The 20,666-nt window shown below is 37.2% G+C and overlaps 1 protein-coding gene across 3 annotated transcripts in view; it reads left to right on the top strand.

Annotated features, from left to right (window-relative positions):
* Positions 1 to 19,413: 19,413 nt before the first annotated feature.
* Positions 19,414 to 20,666, top strand: part of Chst9 (carbohydrate sulfotransferase 9) — a 232,729-nt gene continuing 231,476 nt past the window's right edge. For 2 of the 3 annotated variants that reach the window (XM_048363250.1, XM_048363247.1), the window contains exon 1: positions 19,652 to 19,893. The gene's annotated coding sequence lies outside the window, so the exon portion shown is untranslated. Of the gene's footprint in view, positions 19,522 to 19,651; positions 19,894 to 20,666 lie in introns of those variants that run through there. The other variant, XM_048363248.1, reaches the window with a different exon arrangement.

The raw sequence follows: 20,666 nt of genomic DNA, 5'->3' as shown, positions 1-20,666 counted from the left end.
TGTGTAACTGCTCTCACCCCTGGTTGAAATCATCACAAGTACATTCACTAAGGCTGCCTTGTGTCCAGACTTCTATCATTTAGATATTCTGGGACAGGCAGTGCTACTGTGTTCCTATTCCCCTCTGGCCTTCTTAGGGAAATGTAGTCAACTTGAGTTCAGACAGGTTCACAAGTAGACCTAGGTTTCTACGGGAAACCTGTCATGAGCAAGTTCTACATTTACCATACTTCAGCAAGACTACAGTTCAAGGAACAAGCACTTGGAAATCCAGCAAACCTAATTAACTTATGAGGGCATTTCACTCCAGAATGGGATAAGAACCAGTAAAAAAAAAAAAAAAAAAAAAAGGGCTCAAAGAAAATCCTAGCAATGCATTCTTAAGCAGGCCTCTGATTTTCTTGTACCTCTTCCATGAATGGACAGTGAGCAGTGCTGCAGAAGAACTTGGGAAACCAGCACATCATTCTTTGGAAGGTGATAGGTTTTTGGTTTCCCTTGATATGCAATCACTAGTAGTACACAGAGAAAACTGCACAGCAGTTTACTTCCAGAACTCCTAAGACCGAGTCAAAGTGAAAAGAAATTATTTCATTGCCTCTGGGAAGTACTGAGAATAACCAGAGTATCTCTCACCTAGGATTTGAAGACACTGATAGCTTCTTTCTATCTTCAGCTCCTTTTTCAATTTATTCTACCATTTCAGTTAGCATTCGTCCAGGTGAGTAACTGGCAGTTAGTTCCATGTTTAGTTATTGTTCTGGGTTGCATGACACTGATAGCTTCTTTCTATCTTCAGCTCCTTTTTCAATTTATTCTACCATTTCAGTTAGCATTCGTCCAGGTGAGTAACTGGCAGTTAGTTCCATGTTTAGTTATTGTTCTGGGTTGCATGAAGGCGAGCCCTCCAAAATTCACATTTAAACTGAATCTTTTGTGCAGTGATATTAAAGAGATATGTCCTTTGGGAACCAATTAATTCATGAGGGCATTGCCCTCCAGAATGGGATTAGTAGCAGTATAAAAGGGCTCAAGGTTAAAGGGAGAACTCTCTGACCTCCTACCATTCACCATAAGAACTCAAAGGAACAAGTTAGCTTTGGAAGTATAGAGTGGGGCTCACAGACACCAAGGCGGGTGGTACTTTGATCTTGGATTTACCATCATCCAGATGAGTAAAAAATTAAATTTTTATTATTAATAACTTATCCCATATAAGAATTACTATATACAGCCTCATAGACTGAGTCTCATGGGCTCTCTTGCCCAGGCTGGCTTTCACCTGTGATCTTCAGATGATTTCAGCCTCCTGAATAGCTAAGATTACAGGTATGACCTACTAGCAGCCAACTGTGAATCACTCTTTTATTGTTAAAATCAGAACATCAAGAAGCATTAAAATATTTTTCCCATTTCTATTTTTTAAATAGGAATATCCCCATGTGGTAGATCCAGAAAATAAAAAATGGAGTCAAAATAATACACATATAAGAAAAATCTACTGGAGAAAGTATCTACCTAAAATTGTGAAAACTTGGAATATAAAAATGAAAGAAATATTAAACACAAATTTGCAACTACCAATTCTATTTTATAATCATTACAAAATGACTAGGAAGATAAATTAATTTATTAGAATGCAAACTATTGTAACTGTACCATAGTGAAAATTGTGGATTCTTTTTTGTGTATAAAATATCCCCTTCCAAAGCTGGGCACTCATGGCTCACGCTTTTAACCCTAGATACTGAGAAGGCTGAGATATAAAGACTTCAGTCCAAGGCCAGCCTGAGAAAAAAAGTCCATGAGATTCTTTCCTCCAATTAACCAGCAAAAGTCCAGAAGTAGAGGTATAGATAAAGTGGTAGAGTGCTGCTCTTGAGCAAAAATAATACGTGAAGGCATGGGGCTCAGAGTTCAAGCGCGCAATGCATGCACACGTGTGCGCGCGCACACACATACACACACACACTTCTAATGATGGAAGGAAATGGAAGGGAAACATTGAGTTGGATACATTGGGACATAAAGAGTTAAAAATAGCTCAGCTTACTTACTCAAGGGAAAAAAAGATTCAAAGGTGAAGCAAAATCAATATCATTCAATAGGTTATCAAAACCCCTGAGGCATTTGTTGCAACCTTTCATATACATGCCAGCATTTGTCAGTCACAAATTCTGGTCAATACATATTTCAATCGTGTGCACACACACACACACACACACACACACACGAGAGAGAGAGAGAGAGACCAAGAATCAAAACTTGTTTGTTTCATTTTTCTTCTTTACTTGAATGTTACCTCCATTATTTCCTAAGCAATTATTTCTCCATCATCCTGCCCATCTTCACCTGCTTCATCATTTTCTGAAACATAGCTCTTCTATGACTACTCTGATATCCTACAGGTGCACCTTGAGGTTACACACACACACATGCACACACACACATACATGCACACATTTTCCATGATAGTGTGTGTGTATTATATCAAGCAGCTCTAAGTAGTTGGTATAGGGATAAATTATTTTTAAAAAGATGTAAACTATTAAACTATTTTTCATTCATCTCTTTCTTTGCTTTGTTTATGTGTCTTTTTACTTAAAATATTTTTCTTTTCCTCTAAAATGTTTCCCTTCATTGAAGAATAGCACAAAAAAGTCAGAAAAAAAATGTTCCTTGGAAATGACCTCATGGCTGTCATTTAATATTGGAAGCATAAAGAATTCTGTTTCTAAAAGAAACAAGCCATATATGTCTTGGAAGTTTTGATTCCTTCCTCTCCACATGTAATTTGCTTATTTTAAGCTACAAGGGAGTTTCAAGGGATATGTCTAGGGTCTGATGTAACTCCTCAAACATTCTAAAGTTCAAGCTGAGGGTTAACTTAGAAACTCCTTTAGGTGGTTCTTGAATTTTTGCTATTAGACATATTAATTTCTCTAACAGTTCTCTAAGACGTTCAGTAGAGTTTTCTATTTTCAGAACATGAAGCTAAATCTGCATTTGATGCAACCCTTCCCACTAATCCACATTGCTGTCCTGTGTAAGGAAAACTTAGGCATACACAGCGTCTTGCCCAAACACTACACAAAGCCATACAGTGAAGAAAAGGTTGCTTGAAGAGGACATTTTGCCTGCAGGCTCTTAGATATCCAATTTTTCTTAGCTCCTGATTCGGGCGGGGGGGTGGGTGGGATGGGGGGAGGGAGGAGGAGACAGCCCCATCCTTTAAGATATACTTGCTTGATATTTTATGAACATATTAAAAGAAACAACTGTTAATTATTCAGCTATACTATGGACCATATAATCTACTCTTCTAAACTGAACCTAATATCAGAACCTAGAAGACAGTAGTACATTGTACACAGGACATATTGAAAAATTGTAGCTGAGAAAATGCAGAGCCTACTTATCCAGTACTTGTAAGTGAGCCTATCATACATGCTTAGGATCAATTTGTAAAAGAATCAATTATAATAATCTATGTAGAAAAACAAGGGAGACAGTACAAGGAAGTAGGATGCTTCAATTTGGTGGTAAAATATAATGATGGTGAATGAAGGAGAAAAGAAAGAGACAAAAGATAAAAATTTATATCTGGGTCATCAATAATGACCCAGGAAAGACAATACTCGGATAAGTCCAAGCTAGAATTCACTTGTCAGGTTGATGTCTTTCTTTTATGGATGGATATATCAACTCTCCAAGCATGGGGAACTCTAGGTATGGAGAGAATTAGTAGGCAAATATATCCTTTGGTTCCTTCCATAGTGACTAAGTAACTCTGAAAATAATATGAGTTACCTTGTATGCTTTCCTAGCTTCCTGTTGTATTCTGCCTGGTAAACTATTTCTTGCTGAAATAAATACAGGTGCCTTCTAGTTTTTACAAGCACACTTTCTTATCAACTCCGCATGCACTAAAGAAAAATATAATTCCAATGCAAGCTCAGAACTAACACCTGAACTATGATGACCCTTTCAAATATTACCCTTTTGAGAGGTGCTGTCTGATTTTGTGCTTGATCTATAAAATACAGTCATGTATAGCTTTCAGAGCAACATTGTTCTTTCTCGCATATACTCTGCATCTCTTCATAGTTCATACCACACTCTATCAGTCTATTCTTCCCTCCCAATCTTCTCACCAGTCTTTTACTGGTCTTCCAGACACCCAGTGCTTGGATTATAGATTTTCTTTCCATCATAAATTTTCCCATAGCCTGCCAAAGCACTCTTTGGATAAGAGCTGGAGCAAAATGAGATTCAGGCTCAGTTTAAGGTGCAGATGAACTTGAATGAAAAAGCTGAATTAATACAAAGTACTGGCATTCAGAAACAGAGATGAGATGACCTGGTTCAGTGATGAAAACAATACACACAGGAAGCCCTGGATTCATTTCCCCTGCACCACATACATAGAAAACAGCCAGAAGTGGCGCTATTGCTCAAGTGGCAGAGTGCTAGCCTTGAGCAAAAAGAAGCCAGGGACAGTGCTCAGGCCCTGAGTCCAAGCTCCCGGACTGGCCAAAAAAAATACACACACACACACACACACACACACACACACACACACACACACACACACACCCCACACCGCACCAGAACAGGGGTGTGACAGCCCTCAGTTTGCTGGGCTTCGGGTCTCTTAGTTGAAAGCGAGAAGTCAGTCCTCCCTATGTCACAGGAAAAGGTCTTTGTGCACTGGGGAATGGCGTGCACTCAGTAAACAGCGGGCCCAAGTATGTTCAGCTTAAAATACATCCCTTCTTCACAATGACCACAACCTGGCATTCTCCTTTTTGATGGGTTTTGTTTTCCCCAGGAGTGAAGGGAGAGTGTAGACACTGGAGAAAAGGCTGGATTGTTTCCAGAGCTGAGTCTCAGTAGCACTGTCCCCATGGTCACTTTACATACCATTAAGATCCCATGACCCTCTGCTTTTCGTAACTTTCCAACAGCTTGAGAAGTAAAATTCAAAAAAATAAAAATCTCCAATGTACCAATGATATAACTGCTAACAACTAAAGACACATCACTTATCCAATCTGCCAAGTGTTATACATTACATTTTATACCTACTTTAATAGGTCATTCGTACTGCCTACAAACTCAATCAAATAACAGTATTTTTTTAAAACTCTGGTTGTGGGCTTTCACTAGGCTTTCTTGATGAAAGTTGGTACTCTACCACTTTAGCCACACCTAAAATACGGAATTTTCTTTTTTATTTGCAGATGGAGTCCTACAGACTTTTCTGCCCTGACTGACTTTCAGTTATGACCCTCTAGGTTTCAGCCTCCTCTAGGATTAAAGGCATGAGCCACTGGTACCTAGCTCAAGTAAATGGATTTTTTTAAATCTGTGGATCACTTTATTAAAAGTTCAATGAATTTAGAAAATACATAAAAAATCCTTAACCTATGAGTTATTACATTTTAAAGACATTGCCAGGAATCTGAACCCAGAGTGCATTTCGTGAATAGAAGATAGAAGTAGAGAGAGGATAAACATCAAATGTGAATCCTCATCTAAATCCACAATTTATCATATAAGGCCTAACAGCCCTTATAATGATCCATGAAGATTTTACATTTAAAGTAAGAGAAATTGTGATGTCATCTACTATGCAGACAAATTTTTTTTAAAAATCATTTTTATGTATTAGATGTATAAAAATTTTGTGTAGGAAATTTGAAATAAGGAGCCTAGAAGTAACATGAAAATATATAAGTAAACACTTCAGGGTGGTATATTAACCAGAATACAGTAGATTAAGGGGAGAACTCAAGTTGTATAATTGCCTCAAAAGGCTAACTCACAGTCCAACAAAATAAATTCAAGGAAATGGTTACTCAACAGAGGGGGTTCGCAAGTGACAGGAATAAACAAATGAAGAGGAGAGGAAGAGAATGAAGAAATAATGTCTATCCTACCAAATTAATGAAATTGGGTGAAGGAGTAGGCTTAAAAGAGATGGAGGGAAATGATGAAAGGAGTAACATTGATCAAGATTTGCATTGGATTCATAGATTGCTTTGTTGATGGCAACTCCTTTGTATAACTACTTAAAGATAAAAAAATCGAAAATATTGCACTGACAATTCCTTTGTATATGTATGCATAGCATATATATTTGATACTTTACTTGGCATACAAGGTTTGAACACAGGATATTATACTTGCTAGACAAGTGCTTTACCACTTGAGCCAGAGCATATTTTAGAAACTTTTAAGCTATTGTCTTTCCAAATATATGTAAAATATTTACCATAATTTTAATATCACATACATATGGAGATTATGTGCAAATATAACTAATTATATTTGTTATATGTAAATTCATCTGCATTAATTTATTTATATATATTTATTGTAGATACAGAGAAATCAGCAGTATTTTAATTCACTTATCACCTTTTGTTAAAACTACTCAAGTTAATTGGGAATGCTTTAGAGACCAATGTAAGCGAGTGACAAAGTAGAGGAGAACTGATATTATCAAGAATTAAGCCAATAATTAGTTGGCATTTCCAGAACATAACTTTTTACTTTCATTGGAAGTGAAAAATGGGGGAAAATAATGTCAAGGGAAACAAATGTTGTTCTCTTCTAACACAGAGAGAAAAGAAATGTTTCTCTTGCCAGTATATTAGTACTGAAAATATAGGGAGAAGAATGTCAGCAGAAACACAGCACATTATTCACTGATCAAGTATTATTAGGCACCTATGAACACATTAAAGATGACCCAGAATAAGCTTGAGACAGAAAAAAAATGGACAAATGTGATAACCACTCACAAACATTTGAACATCTAAGCTGATAGTGAATTTTATATCTATAATTAGAGGCTATAGGTAAAAGTGAACAAGAATTTACAAAGGGTCAATTTCAGCCTAATCTTATATAGAAATCCTCAGTATATAATCCACCCTTTTTGAGATTTAGGGAAGATTAATACCTTATTGAGGTAGACTCATGTAGTCAAAATCAATTCATGGTCAATTCCAGGTCAAGTTTATTTTTAAGGTCTTTAAAGCTGTGCAATCTCTAGTAGCTTTATGCTTTATTCTTTTATGCCTTCTATTCCAAATTTTAAATAATAGTTTAGGTTTATAGTAACTCTGTTGAAGAAATTTCTGAAAACGATACCATGTTTCCCAAGTGTCCAAGAAGATAGGCAATGACAAAAGTAAATTACTTAACAAAGTACACATATGTCCTAACAAAAGATAATACCTTGGTTTCTGCTAAGCATAACATTTCACACACTAAATAGAAAATAAGTTACTCAAGCACAAAAAATGCTGTCTATGAAGTACATAAGGGCAGATTATTTTGGTGCAAAGAATCATAAAAGTGGCATTGGAAGAATATTTTTAAAAAAACAAGAGAATTACAGTGGAAACATTTTTAATTCATTACTGAATACCATTCACACCACAAAGGGATAAATGATTTATTTAAATACTAATTTATTTTATTTTTGCTTAGGAGTAGCATTTATTCTGAAAGATGAGGTGAAATTTTGAAGTGCATAATGGAACTTCATTATCACTAAAGGTGTGTTACAAAAACAAGTGTTTATAAAGACAGCTGGTTGATTGGACCCTGTTCAAATCACTATAACGACAATACTAGTATTCCCTGAAATCTCTTAGCAATGGCCATTTCAGCAAAGAAAATGCTGAAATTCTTCAAAGGCTGTGATAAGTTTGAAGTTCAACTTTGCATTGGCAAGCAGAGATTGCCATCTCTGCAGTTCAGTGTGATATAATGGTACTTGGGTAGCCAGAGGCAGGTTTCCTATAGATTACACCCTTCCCTTCTCTGAACTTCTCTCATTCCTACAGCTGAGACATTAATTTGGCCATAATCATCATTTAACTAGATTAATGAACAGGTCTTCTCACTTGTTTCTCCACTTGCAGCCTTGCAGACAGTATAAACCTTCTGCAAGTGATATTCCCTTCCTATTTCATCATTCTCCCCAGTGTTCTAAAATACAGTATATCCTAAAACAACACACAAGGCCCTGGATGACATTTGCAACCTCATATAACTCACTCTACCCTCTTATATGTTCTAGCCAAACTGATCTGCTTTCAGTTCTCCAAATATTCTTTTCTTCTCTTTATCCGTGAATCTGGTAGATATTGCTTTCTCTGACCCCCAAATCCTCTTTCTCCTCATCTTCCCCCTCTGTTCCTTATCTTCAGTCTTCAATTCTGCATCTAATTACCAGTTCATGACTGTCTGCCTAGCTGTTGCCAGCAACAGTAAGCAGTCCTCCAGTTTTCTGAAGCATTTGTTCATAAAACATGGTGGCCTGTCTTTGTTCATCTCCAGTAAATTTTCACTAGTTGTAGGCCCAGTTCTTGAATCTCCCCAGCATCACACATGGACACCTAGAGCCAGTGCACTTCACTTCCCACACGCAAGAAGTATGCTTACTTGAGTGTTGAATGAGTAGTTGTATAACTTAATCCAGATTAGCTCAGCCTGACTTATTAGTGTTGAGAATGAACTGGAAATACATTTATCCTTTGGCCCTTATACTTATTCCTTGGCCCTTACCCTTATCCCTATGAAAGTTTGCCTTCATGATTTCTTCCTAGAATCTAGAAACCGAGTCCACCTGGCATCATGAACTGGGTACACAGAGAAAAATCCAGGAAAGTGTTGTTTACAAAGGTGTGTGTGGGTTTTAAGGAGATCTTCTAGGATTAGGGGAGAATGGAATTGCTAATTAATGGAAGAGCTCTGGACCATGGGGCCTGAGAGGGAAGAGTGTGGCCCTGAACCAGCTTCTGAGAGTAACCTTTGGAAACTTCTGAAGGCCCGCTAGTGAACTTGGAAAAGTAGAGTAAGGAGAATAAGGGCCTTCTTTTGTCATTGTCTTGCCTCCTCATCCCATGGTCTTGCCTCCCCCTCCACTAACTCTTTTGAAAAACATCCAACTGGAAGTCCACAGGCCAGGAAATCTGTATTGTTTGAATCAATCTGTGCTCCCACGCAGGCTTGGAGATACAGAGTAATGTTGGAATATAGAGAAGCAAACTAAAAATATATATATATATACATATATATACACACACACCACAGTGATAGATTTTGAAGTTGAAACAAATAGCAATATTTTTATGTTTCTGGAGGTTGAACCGAGTGATTTTTACTTGCTAAGTATTCTACCACTGAGCCATATACCTAGCCAGAGAAAATGATAATGAGTTTTAAAACACTATGCCAAACAAATGAATTACAGGTAAAATCTCGGTAAACAAGAAGGAACATATCTTAAAACATACTGGGAACAAATCGTATCATCAATGTGCTTTAATGAAACTAACCTGGTCTTCTCCCAATATGTTTAGATAAACATTCCAATAAAAAGTACTTTGTTTTATGTTCTACTGTGTCTTCTATTTTTTAGTCTCCTTCTTTGAAACCATTGCTGGGTTTCTACATCATGGAAAGTAACAGGTCCCTGGGTATTGGTAACTTATTAAGAAGGTGGACAACTATTGAAGAAGTTAGACAATAGGATCCTTACTGGAAAATTGTGAGGTTCAGGGTTACATAAGGCTCTGTGAGGTTCCATCTGTGCAAGTTAGCTTTGAATATCTGCTTGCGTCTCACCTTCTTTACCCTATCATCTTACCTTTTGCTATTTTCAGGTGTAGAATGTCCTAGATAATTCCTAGAATGTATTTTTTCCTTTGAATTGTGTTGCCTTTCAGGATTTTGGACAGGCCATAGTTATATAACATGATTAAAAGGGTAATGGGAAAGTAGTGACTCAGAACAATAAACACTTGGAGCCTCACCAGGATTCCCCAAGCAGTGAGACAGGATCATCATCACACAGCAATCTGTGGGAACCACTTGATAGGTGTGTGAATCAAGTTTTCTTTAGCAAATCGTAAAACCAAGTTATCGAGATGACTGCTGCTTTAACATACAATATCCAAAGAGATCCACAGTAGTACTAAAAATACCAACAATAATATTGAAAAAGATCTTTGAGGAATCTGCAATCTACAGACAACATTTTTAGCCAAGTGAACAATCCACCAATCAACATGTGCAAAAGCCTGCTAAAATTAATTATAGGACCTGTTCTGAAGTGCATGATATACCAACTGGGTGATTTATGTTTTTCAGTAAAAATGTACATTATAAACAAAAAGTTAACTTGTGATAGGTAGCTAGATGCTTTCAATTTTATTCCACTTAAAAATATTTTCTCTTAATCAAGAAGTTAATGCTAACTATTCAACTAAGACCATGCATTTCTCATTGGGTTACTGTGGTTCTGTTTCCACCAATTTGTATGCTTAACATTTTGCATGTAGATGGATAAAAGTCATGAATGATGATACCATAAGCTATAGATAAGAGACACTGGAAAAATTGTTTGTTTTTTTAGGAAAATAATGTCTCCTCCTGCAGATACAATTTAAATTGAAAAGCAAATGTTTGGCAGGGACTTCATTTATTCTGCTAAAATGACTACCTTAGGTAGGCAATAGTGTCTATAAATATTTACTAGCTATTTTCATCAGCAGACACGCTTTAGAAATATTCATGGAACAGAAAACACTGGGCTTCCCTTCAACTCCTAAACTCATTTTTTTATTAGTGTTCCTCTGTCTCATCCTGTAAGTTATAGTCATGCATGTGCCACTTTCTATAATAACTCATTATGGTTAAAAGTAACACCATGTAATTGCATTTAATCTGACAGTAATTTAAAAGTTTATTCATGCTTAGGGCAGATCTGTTGAACATTCGCATTTTCACACTTTAATTGTTGATGTTTACCAACTGGGGCATTCTGCTTCTAAACTTCCTATGAAAAGCTTTTCCTTTTCTTCTTGCTACTTTTGTCACCTTGAAACAATTTTCCCTTTTCTCTCTTATTAAAGTCGTCACTCAGCTTAACAACAGTCAGAACAAACCCTTGTGATGGGGAAGGGTTTTTTTTTTACTCAGGGCTCGCAAGAAAGACTCAAAGATAATACATGAGTGTTTTATTCCTTGGCTTTGTTGGTAGCTGAAAAGCAACACTAAGAGAGCTCTATAGTTTGTAGACATTTGCATAATGTAGAAGTGATTTAGTAGTACATTATGGCAGTTAAGTGAGTCTGAAAAATGGAGATTGGACATCTATATTCAGTTTGTTAAAGCAGTACCTCTGATAAAAATGAACAAGAAAATTTTAAGGATGTGTTAACAGCAATATTATGAAAGGTTATCACATATGTGAGTCACCATCAGACTTTGCATTAGACTACTGTATAACTACATAACTATGTTATAGACATTTCTGTGGAATGGGAATCTTTACAAAATAAAAATAATATTTTGATATTCTCATTAATTAAAATTAATGATCACAAGCACCTATAACCACAGCTACAGAAGACGCAAAGATAGGAGGATCATGGCTAGATGGCTAACCCTGGAGAGAACAAAGAGAGATCCTATCTCAAAAACAAACTTGATGTAAATGAATTGAACAGTTCATGGGGGGGGGAAAGGAAAGGGGGAGGGGGAGGGGGAATGAGGGACAAGGTAACAAACAGTACAAGAAATGTATCCAATACCTAACGTATGAAACTGTAACCTCTCTGTACATCAGTTTGATGATAAAAAAATTTTTAAGTCAAAAAAAAAAAAAACAACAACCAAAAAACTTGATCATTTTCAAGTGGCTCTTCCCTATAATTCTAGCTTCTCCCGGAGGCCTGAGGTCTGAGGTCTGAGGACTGTGGTTTGAAGCCCAGAAGGAAAGTCTGAGACTCTTATCTCCAGTAAATCACCAGAGCTGTAGCTCAGTGGTAGAGCACTTGTCCTGAGCTAAAGAAGTTTAGGGACAGTGCCCAGGCCCTGAGTTCTTGACCTAGGATAGTCACAAAAACATAAAAGAAAGAAGCAAGGAAGAAGAAGAGGGGAGGGAGGGAGAAAAGTTTGTAGTGATTATAATATAGTCCTAATAATCCCAACTATGCAAGAGGAAGAGATAAGAGAATAATGAACCAAAGCTGGCTCTAAGCCAAAAGTACAAGCCCTAACAGAAAAGTGACTAATGCAGAATGTACTGGAAATGTCTCAAGAGGCACACCGTTTGTCTAAGACCTTTGGTTCAATACACACACACACACACACACAGAATTATAAACTAAGATGCTCAGAACATGGTTCCTACATAGAACAAGAGGCAATAAGAGACTAAGAAGGTAAAAGATACTGAGGCAAGACTGATACCCTATCAGTGTAGGGGTTTGTTTATTTATTTTATTTTATTTGGTCATAGGGCTTGAACTTGGGACCTGAGTTGAGCTTTTTCACTCAAAGCCAGCACTCTTGCCACTTTGAGCCACAGCGCCATTTGGTTTGCAAGAGGAAAAAATTTTAAATAGGCTGAATATCCAAATGGCTTTCTGGTGTTTAATTGGAGATAAGCCTCTCATAGACTTCTCTGCCCTGCCTGGCTTCAAACTGCCATCCGCAGATCTCAGCTTTCTGAGTAGCTAGGATTACAGGTGTGAGCAACTAGTGCCTGGCTCAAGGTATTTTTAATATTCTAAAAGCCAATGCCTACTGTTAAATCCGGTAATGTTAAATCCCCTCTGAATTTATACTTGATAACATTTTATGTAGATGTGCAAATATATCATTATCCTTGGAAAATTTCCCTTGAATGTTATAGGGAAAATATCGATATCTAGACTTAGAGGTCACACTTGTAATCCTTGTTACTTGGGAAGCAGAATTGTTTAAGCACAGGAATTCTAGGCTGGCCTTTGTAACACAGAGAGACCTCAAACTGACAGTAATAAGAAGAGCGAAAGGAAGGGGAGGGGAAGGGGCGAGAAAGGGAAGGGGGTAGGAGAAGAGGCGAGGGGGGATGGAGGGGACCCAATAAAACAAGGATGAACAAAAGGATAGGGAAAGAAGAGGGGATAGATAAGGGAAGGGCGGAATGGACTTAAACAAGAGGTACTATTCCAAATGTATTTTCTTTACCCTTAGTGCTTAAAGTTCAGGTTGTTTTCACAATTTTGAGCCAGACTAGCATACTTTTTTTTTAACCACAAAATAAAAATCTTTCAAGTTTTAATTCTCACTGTTATTGCTTCTCAGAAATACAAAAGTAAAAAGGTAAATAGTTAATAGATATTAACTTTTTTCTTTTCTCTTTTCTACATATTAGGAGAGGCTTTCTGAAAATTCCTTTTTTATTGCAAGAGGAAAATTTTAAATAAGATGAATATCTAAATGGCATACAGAATCACTGTATTTTGACATGGTCTCAGGTACAGCCAGCTAGATAAATAACATGGGTTTAATGATATCACACTGAATTGATTTTGTTTGCAGTTCATTTTAAGGATCAATGTGAGAAATAATATTTGTAACACATTCTGGATATTATGATTTGATAATTTTTTAAGTTAATTTTGTGATGCCATAGCATAAGATTCCTGGGCTTTCCATTTTATTAACATTAGTCTTAAAAACTCATTGTTTATCTGCATATTTTAAAAAAAATCCTTCCATTAAGGAAAACAGACTTTGAATGGCAGTCAATAGAATCCCTTCCTCAAAAAGGTTAAGAGCATCACCAGGTCTGAGTCCCTCCAGGCTGAAAGAATATTAGATTTGGGGAGGTGAGTCATATATCACTAGTTCTCTTGTTCCTGGGTAAGGAGATATTTCATTGCGTGGGAGGAGTGGGTTCAGAATTACATTGTGCCCTCAAATACTATATTTTATCTTTGGATATGTCACTGACATCCTCTCTAGATTTCATCACATTTCTTACCAGCTTTCTTCTTCCATTTCATTTACACACACACACACACACACACACACACACACAATTGAAAAGAATCCCAAAACAAAACTATTTTGATTTTTTTTCTTTTTAGTTACTCCTGAGAAATCTCTTTTTTTCAGAAAGCTTAACAGCTCTAAATGTAATGATATGTGATATGAGTTAATTACTTACCACTGTGTTCAAAGGGACCACATCTTATTAATTTTTGTGTCCAAGACACCAGTACAGAGCAGATAGGCCATACTTGGGAAATGAATTAATAAAGAAAAGATTGGCAAGATAAGATTTATGAGTATCTCATCCCATTGTATAAGAGACATCAAACCCCCCACCCCCTTACACACACCAACTTCAGTTCAGACCATTTCAACTTCATTGTATTTGACTGACTGTCTTAAAGTCATTCACCAGTATTTTGACTGGCTATATAAAAAATGGAATCCGCTTTGGAAAATGAAGACATGTATCCAAATACAAGTTTAGAGGGAACTATTATGTTTTTTCTAAACTGTTCACATAGAATTTTCACCATTCTAATACTATTGAAAATACAATTGTTCAATTATGATATATCCAAAGCCATTAACATTGTAACATGAAATTTCCCTATATAAACCCAAATATTAACTTAAATTTACTTCTAATTTGCATTTTTAATCTATTAACACTTATGTATTAACAACTGATTTATGAAATTATATTTCTGAAGATTTAAAATGGTTATTTGAAATTGTTTTATTTTTTAAATGTATATATACATATATAAATGTATGTATATATATATATATGCTTAGTTTAAGGAATTGCATATACAACTTCCCAAGTGACTTTGATTTTCCTAAAATAACTTCAAGCAGTTTTTTTTATTCAATTGACCAATCAATACATATTTATTGACCCACTCTATTTACAGAACACTATTAGGAGCTGACTATTCTGTTATTTGACCTTGAGTTATTGCTTTATTTAGGAAGCAAATACATAAAAAATAATGGCAACATCCTTTCATGTCTTTATTATTGATTATCTTTTAGCTTTTCTGTTTGACTAGTGGTATTTTTTTTACATAATTTAAAATGTGAAGTTTTTTAGGAGTTGTATTTCTTCTTCATGTACTTTTTTCTTTTTGTTTTATCATTAAGTAGGTGTGTAAAGGGTTTCAATTCAACATATCAGTTTGTGAATACAATGCATCTTGATCAATGTCACCCCTTTCACCATTCCCTTCCCATCTCTCTCAACTCCATTCATACCTTCAAGTCACTTAGTTCCATTTTCACATATGTACATGGAGTATTGTGACTGTATTCGCCCACTCTCATTTACTACTGATCCCATGTTCCCTCCAGAATTCAATTTTCTCTTTTAAGTCTCCTTGACTTTTCAATAATTTTCTGAATACATAATTTGAGCTTTAGTTTTATATATTTCATATCTTTATATATTATTTATATATTATATAAAATGCATTTTCTATAAAATAGATAATATATGGTATCTTATTTATATGTTATTTATATACTGCTATATTATATAATTTTATGTAATTATATATTTATATATTATACAGTTTATTATATAATATATGAATGTATTGTTTAAATATAAGGTAATTATAAATAATGATAATATAATTACATATAGTATATTATATGTAGTATAACATACAATATATTAATGATATATGTTATTTGTTTATCATGATTTATATAATTATGTTGTATTATATATGTTACATATTATATTAATTATATATTTTATATAAATTATACATAATTTGTATATTTTATGTAATATTTATATTATATATATGGTCCTTGATGTTGTTTCTTAATGTTTAAGAAAAGAGTATTATCCAGAAAAAAAGAAGAGTTAGATAGACAGCCATTTTCTTTCTCCATCACACAATAATTTTGAAATTCTACAAATTATAAAATTTGCTAGCCCACACTTGCCACAGAGAGAAGTTAATCCTTGTTTCCAGACTTCCTCTTTAAGAGTACAGGAGGAATTCCAATATGTGGATGCTTGCGCCTTGGCCATGTAGTTTCTGAGGTGGAAATGTTTCCTATACATTCAGAAAACAGCTGACTGATCATAACACCACCCTTTCTTATCCTGTAGGTCACTGCTCATAATCACTGAGTGTTTATCTGCCGTGATCACAGCACTAATTCTGAGTTGTTTCTCCTGAAGACAAGTCTAAACCCTTCTTTTATTTGCTGATTTAAATCCACTAAGCATGTGTACGAATATGTGAAGATGGTAGGTCCTCTTGATCAGACACTCCAGGAGTTTGAAAGTTGACAGGATCTTTAACATCATGAAGTTCACAAACTTCCCTTGGTGGAGATGTGATATAAGCCTGGAGACAGATGTCTTGTCCAGCTTCACTTAAACAAAGGGTTGTTCAATACTCTATTTCTTATAAAAGTGGATGTTTGTACAACTCATTTAAAAATTCTCCTAAATATTTTTTTTATTTTATTCCCCTGGAAATACCTAGGTAGTGTGCCTTTTATCTTCTATTTCTAAGGTTCTTCCATTCTTTCCTGGTTTGTTGGGATAGCTTCTGGTCTCCTGATTGTTGATCACCATAAATCACATCCAAACACTTTGTTCTAGTTTGATTCCTGCCCCGAAGAGAGAAGTACTGTAGCTACTAGACTAGGCTGTATTGACTCATAAAAATATCTCCTTCCAGGTAAATACATCTCTGTGCTCCCTCAATAAAACAGTTGGGGCCATAAATAAAATAAGCCAGAGGTATTTGCAACACCCACATGAACCAGAATATTGTGCTACATGCATTTCTGCTGAATTTCTACTTGGCTATTCATTGAGCTAAGTCATCATTAACACCTGCATGGTTAAATGCAAAGCACAAATGCCAAAATAGCAAAAGCAATCTTATAATGGTGATGCATTTATACATTAGACTAGGAATTTTGTTCATCCTTTTCTACCTTTCCTCCCTATAAACTTTTTACATCTCTATAAGCAGTTCCCTGAGCTCATTCTTACATTATTAAATACATTTTCATAGTTCTGTTTGACTGAATTTCTTACGCTTAGACTAGAGGTATCTGCTCTGTGTATGAATGGAGTCCTTCCTGAAAGCAACCTTGCCAGTGATTGTATATGGAAATTTGATGCAGAATGCTGCTTTATGGCCCACAACTGTGACCTGCTCATTTACAAAAAATAATAATTTATTGATCTCTTGTGTGCCTAAAAACAAAGTTGAACATTTTAAGAAATCCAATGAAATAAACCAGATTAACAGTGTGGATAATTTATAAACATGTAGTTACATAATGTTTTAGAAATAACTCATTATCCAAAAATTAAAAACTACAAAATTAGAAGGAAGAGCCATGTGCAGTAGCTTATGCCTATAAGCTACTTGGAATGCTGAGATGGAAGGATGGTAGTTCAAGTCCACCCTGGACAAAATATCATCTCAACAAGCCAACAAGTTATGATGGATCACACCTGTAATCCCAGCTACTCTGGACACAGAATTAGGTGGATCACCTGGCTTGCTAGGCAAAGAGCATGACATCCTATCTGAAACAGAACTGAACTACGTAAAGTGCTGGAGATAAGACTCAGGTGGTAGAGTATCTGCCTAGAAGGCACAAAACCCTTACTTCAATCCCAGTTATCACCCAAAAAGAAAACAAATAGAAAAGAAAAGCAATATTTTCACTCTGCACTGTAATAATCAAATGTGTTCAGAAGGTATATCTTCTATTGACACTTGATATTCATTTTTAGGTAAGCCAATCCTTTCTTAATTTGCTTCAGATATTAGATCAATTTTCCTTAGCCATTAGAAATAGTTCTTGGAGTTTTGAACAGGTTCTTAAAAACCGAAGACAGTTCACAGCCCTTAGTATTTGATGCAGTGCATGATAGGTAAGTAAGTGAAATAGATTCTAGAAACTAAAGGGTCTGTGAATAGGCTAGCAATGTCTATAGTCCATCACTAGCAAAGTATCATAAATCCATCTGACAATACTCAGACCTGCCCATTAGCAACTTGTAATAGTTAAAGTAATAGAAATGCAATGATACTCATGTTCAGTTCCATTCTTTCACAAAGAACAAGACCCAGGTACAAACACTGAATGATCCACACTAGGTGGGTCGATCTGGATGGGATCCAGGGTGGTTCTCAGGACTTCTGAGTCTTGATTTAAAATAATGCTCTGGAATAATGGAATCACAGTTTCAAGAGTTCCTAGAGCTGAGTGGATTTGAAAAATTGGTTAATTGTTTCAAGAGCATATATCACTTGCCTACCAGGAACATTGAAATTAAATACAGTTTAAGAAGCCCTTACTTGTTTCTTTGAAAGTTGAACTCAAAGGGGAAAATATCCATTCTCTCAGTAAAGAATAGGACAATTAAATGCCAACAATAAACCAGCAGACAGACATATAAACTAAAAATGAAGCTCTGGTGCCGATCAAAATCATTTGCCTGGTTTATAACTATTATTTGACTCTTGTTAAATTGTAAGAGCTCTTTATATTTTCTGAATGTTACTTGCTGAATTGTATTTTCTGAATGTTATCTATGTTACAAAGTAGTTAGACTCATAATAGCAGAATGGTACTAGCCAGGATAGAGGAAGAGGGCAAAGAGAAGTTGTGTGATAGATGAATAATTTTCAGGATGAAAAAGTTCTAGAGATCTGTTTGTACAATACCCCTGACAGGGTTAAAATGGGAAATTTCATGTTATGTTTTTTACCATAATTTTAAGTGCATAAAATATAAAGTTCTTAGAATATAAAAGCAAATTAGGCTTTACATAACCAGAAGAAGGTAAGTCATTTAATAGTATTTCTTACTGTGAACTAAGTTCATGATCAGCAGATGTTTTATTTCTAAGCCATTAATAAAGCCATTTCATTTCTGAAAATTCAGAAAACAATCATTTTTGTCAATGCAGTACAAAGTTTGCTCTCACTATTTCATGCTTTAAAAAGGTTAAGTTCTTCTCTAAGCTGCTTGAATGCAAAATAAGCAATCAAATGTTTGCTTCATTTAATTTGCCCTACTTTGATCAAATTTATTACTAGGATAATATTTGGAACTAATTTTTACTCTCAAGTTGTTGCTTTTGTAATGGTTCAAAATTGCATTCCAGTCTTGGTCTTTGCAAGACGCCCCCCCTCCCTTTTTTTTTTTTTTTTTTTTTTAACAAATCAACAACTTAAAGCTTGTGGGATTTTAAAATGTGTGGCCTGAGGGGTCTACTTAGCTTCAAATCCTGGGAGTGTTTGGGGAGCAGGGACTTCTGACCTTTTCACAAACCAACTGAAGTCACCTGCTGGGCATGCCTTACTTATAACAAGCACTTTGCTGATCTATATCCAAGGCATGAAAACAAACAGCAAACAAGCACACTTTCCTGCGCAAGGCGAGAAAAGCTTTTTGAGACTTTTGGAGTGTGTGTTTTGCCATGACCCCTTAACCTATGTATGGACTTGTCCTTCTGGACTGTGAATAGAAAATCTTGGGTAGGAATGTTAAGAGAGAGAACAGAGAAAGGCGGCAGTGGGGGAATTGAGACAGAAACAGAGATCTCTTCCTTTATCTAGAGTGGGGTGACCCTTGAGCCATTCGGACGGTCACCAGGGATGGAGAGCTAGGGTGAGGAGTTCCCCTGTGGACAATAAAGGCGGGGCGGGGGTGGGGTTGGCAGGACGGTCAGCGGGCAGCTGAGGGAGATAAAACCGGGAGGCGGAGCTGTGGGGCGGCGGGGGCGCGGCTGGCGGCGGCGGGAGCCGGCGGGAGCCGGCGGGAGCCCAGGCGGCGCCGTAGCCCCAGCCTGACCGCACGGGCTAGGGCGAGTGCGCAGTCCCTGCTCTGGGCACTGAGCCATTTAATGGGCTGGGGTGCGGAGGAACCCACCGGAGTTTGCCGGGAGCGTGGGGAAGTTTCCTCTCAGAACCCGATCCGCCTAAGCGGTACCTAAAGGAGCCTGGGCGGGGCCGCTCCCCGGTGCACTCCCAGCCTAGCCAGGTAACCTCACTTGGGCTGCGCGCGGGGAGTGGGAGGGGGGCTGGGACGGGGTTTGCAGCAATCGAGATGGCGGGTCGCCTCTGGGCACCCGTGGAGACATCCTGGGGAGGTGTGGGAGCATCTTCACCTCTTCAAGCACTCCATCCTCTCTCCCGCGATGTCTCCCCCACTTCTATTCACTTTAGTGTACTGCGCAGGGAGGGGCGCGCTAAGCTGGAGCGGCAGAGGATCGAGAGACTTGGAGAGGGGCTCAAGTCCGAGGAACTCGTCAGCTACCTATGCTGGATTTCTAGGGCACCCTGGACTTCAGGGTTGGAGTGTCAGATCCGTGTGGGGCACGCGGAGGTTGGTAGGAGGACAGCAGGGCAGGGGGTTGGGGGTGGGGGTGGGGATGGGGGGGACGGTCTCCAGTTTCCCAGACCGAATGATCTGGTCAACCAGCCAGGTTTCAGGAGCGCTGAGCATGGTTGCGGTGGACAACCTTTGGGTCTACCCAAACTCAGCGCAACCTGGCTAAGGCTGCGGAGAAGGGAGGGGACATGTGCATATTGGAGACCCAGTTCCGTGGGGCCAGAGCGGTAGGAGGGCTGAGGAGAGCCATCAGAGGAAACAGTGAGAAGGAGATCAGGAGGGAATGCACTGTAAGGTGGCTTTGTCCCTGCTGTTGCTGTTACTTTTGCAGGCTTAGCACCTCTCCACGTTTGAACGTCCCGCCTATCAGCATGTTTCTGTTGGCAGGCTAAAAGGTGTTCTGTTTGATGCCTGTCAGAAGT

Source organism: Perognathus longimembris, chromosome 15 (genome assembly GCF_023159225.1).
Source record: "Perognathus longimembris pacificus isolate PPM17 chromosome 15, ASM2315922v1, whole genome shotgun sequence".
NCBI classification, from domain to species: Eukaryota; Metazoa; Chordata; class Mammalia; order Rodentia; family Heteromyidae; genus Perognathus; species Perognathus longimembris.
Note: the sequence above shows the minus strand (reverse complement) of the source record. Positions and strands in the feature narration are given on the sequence as shown.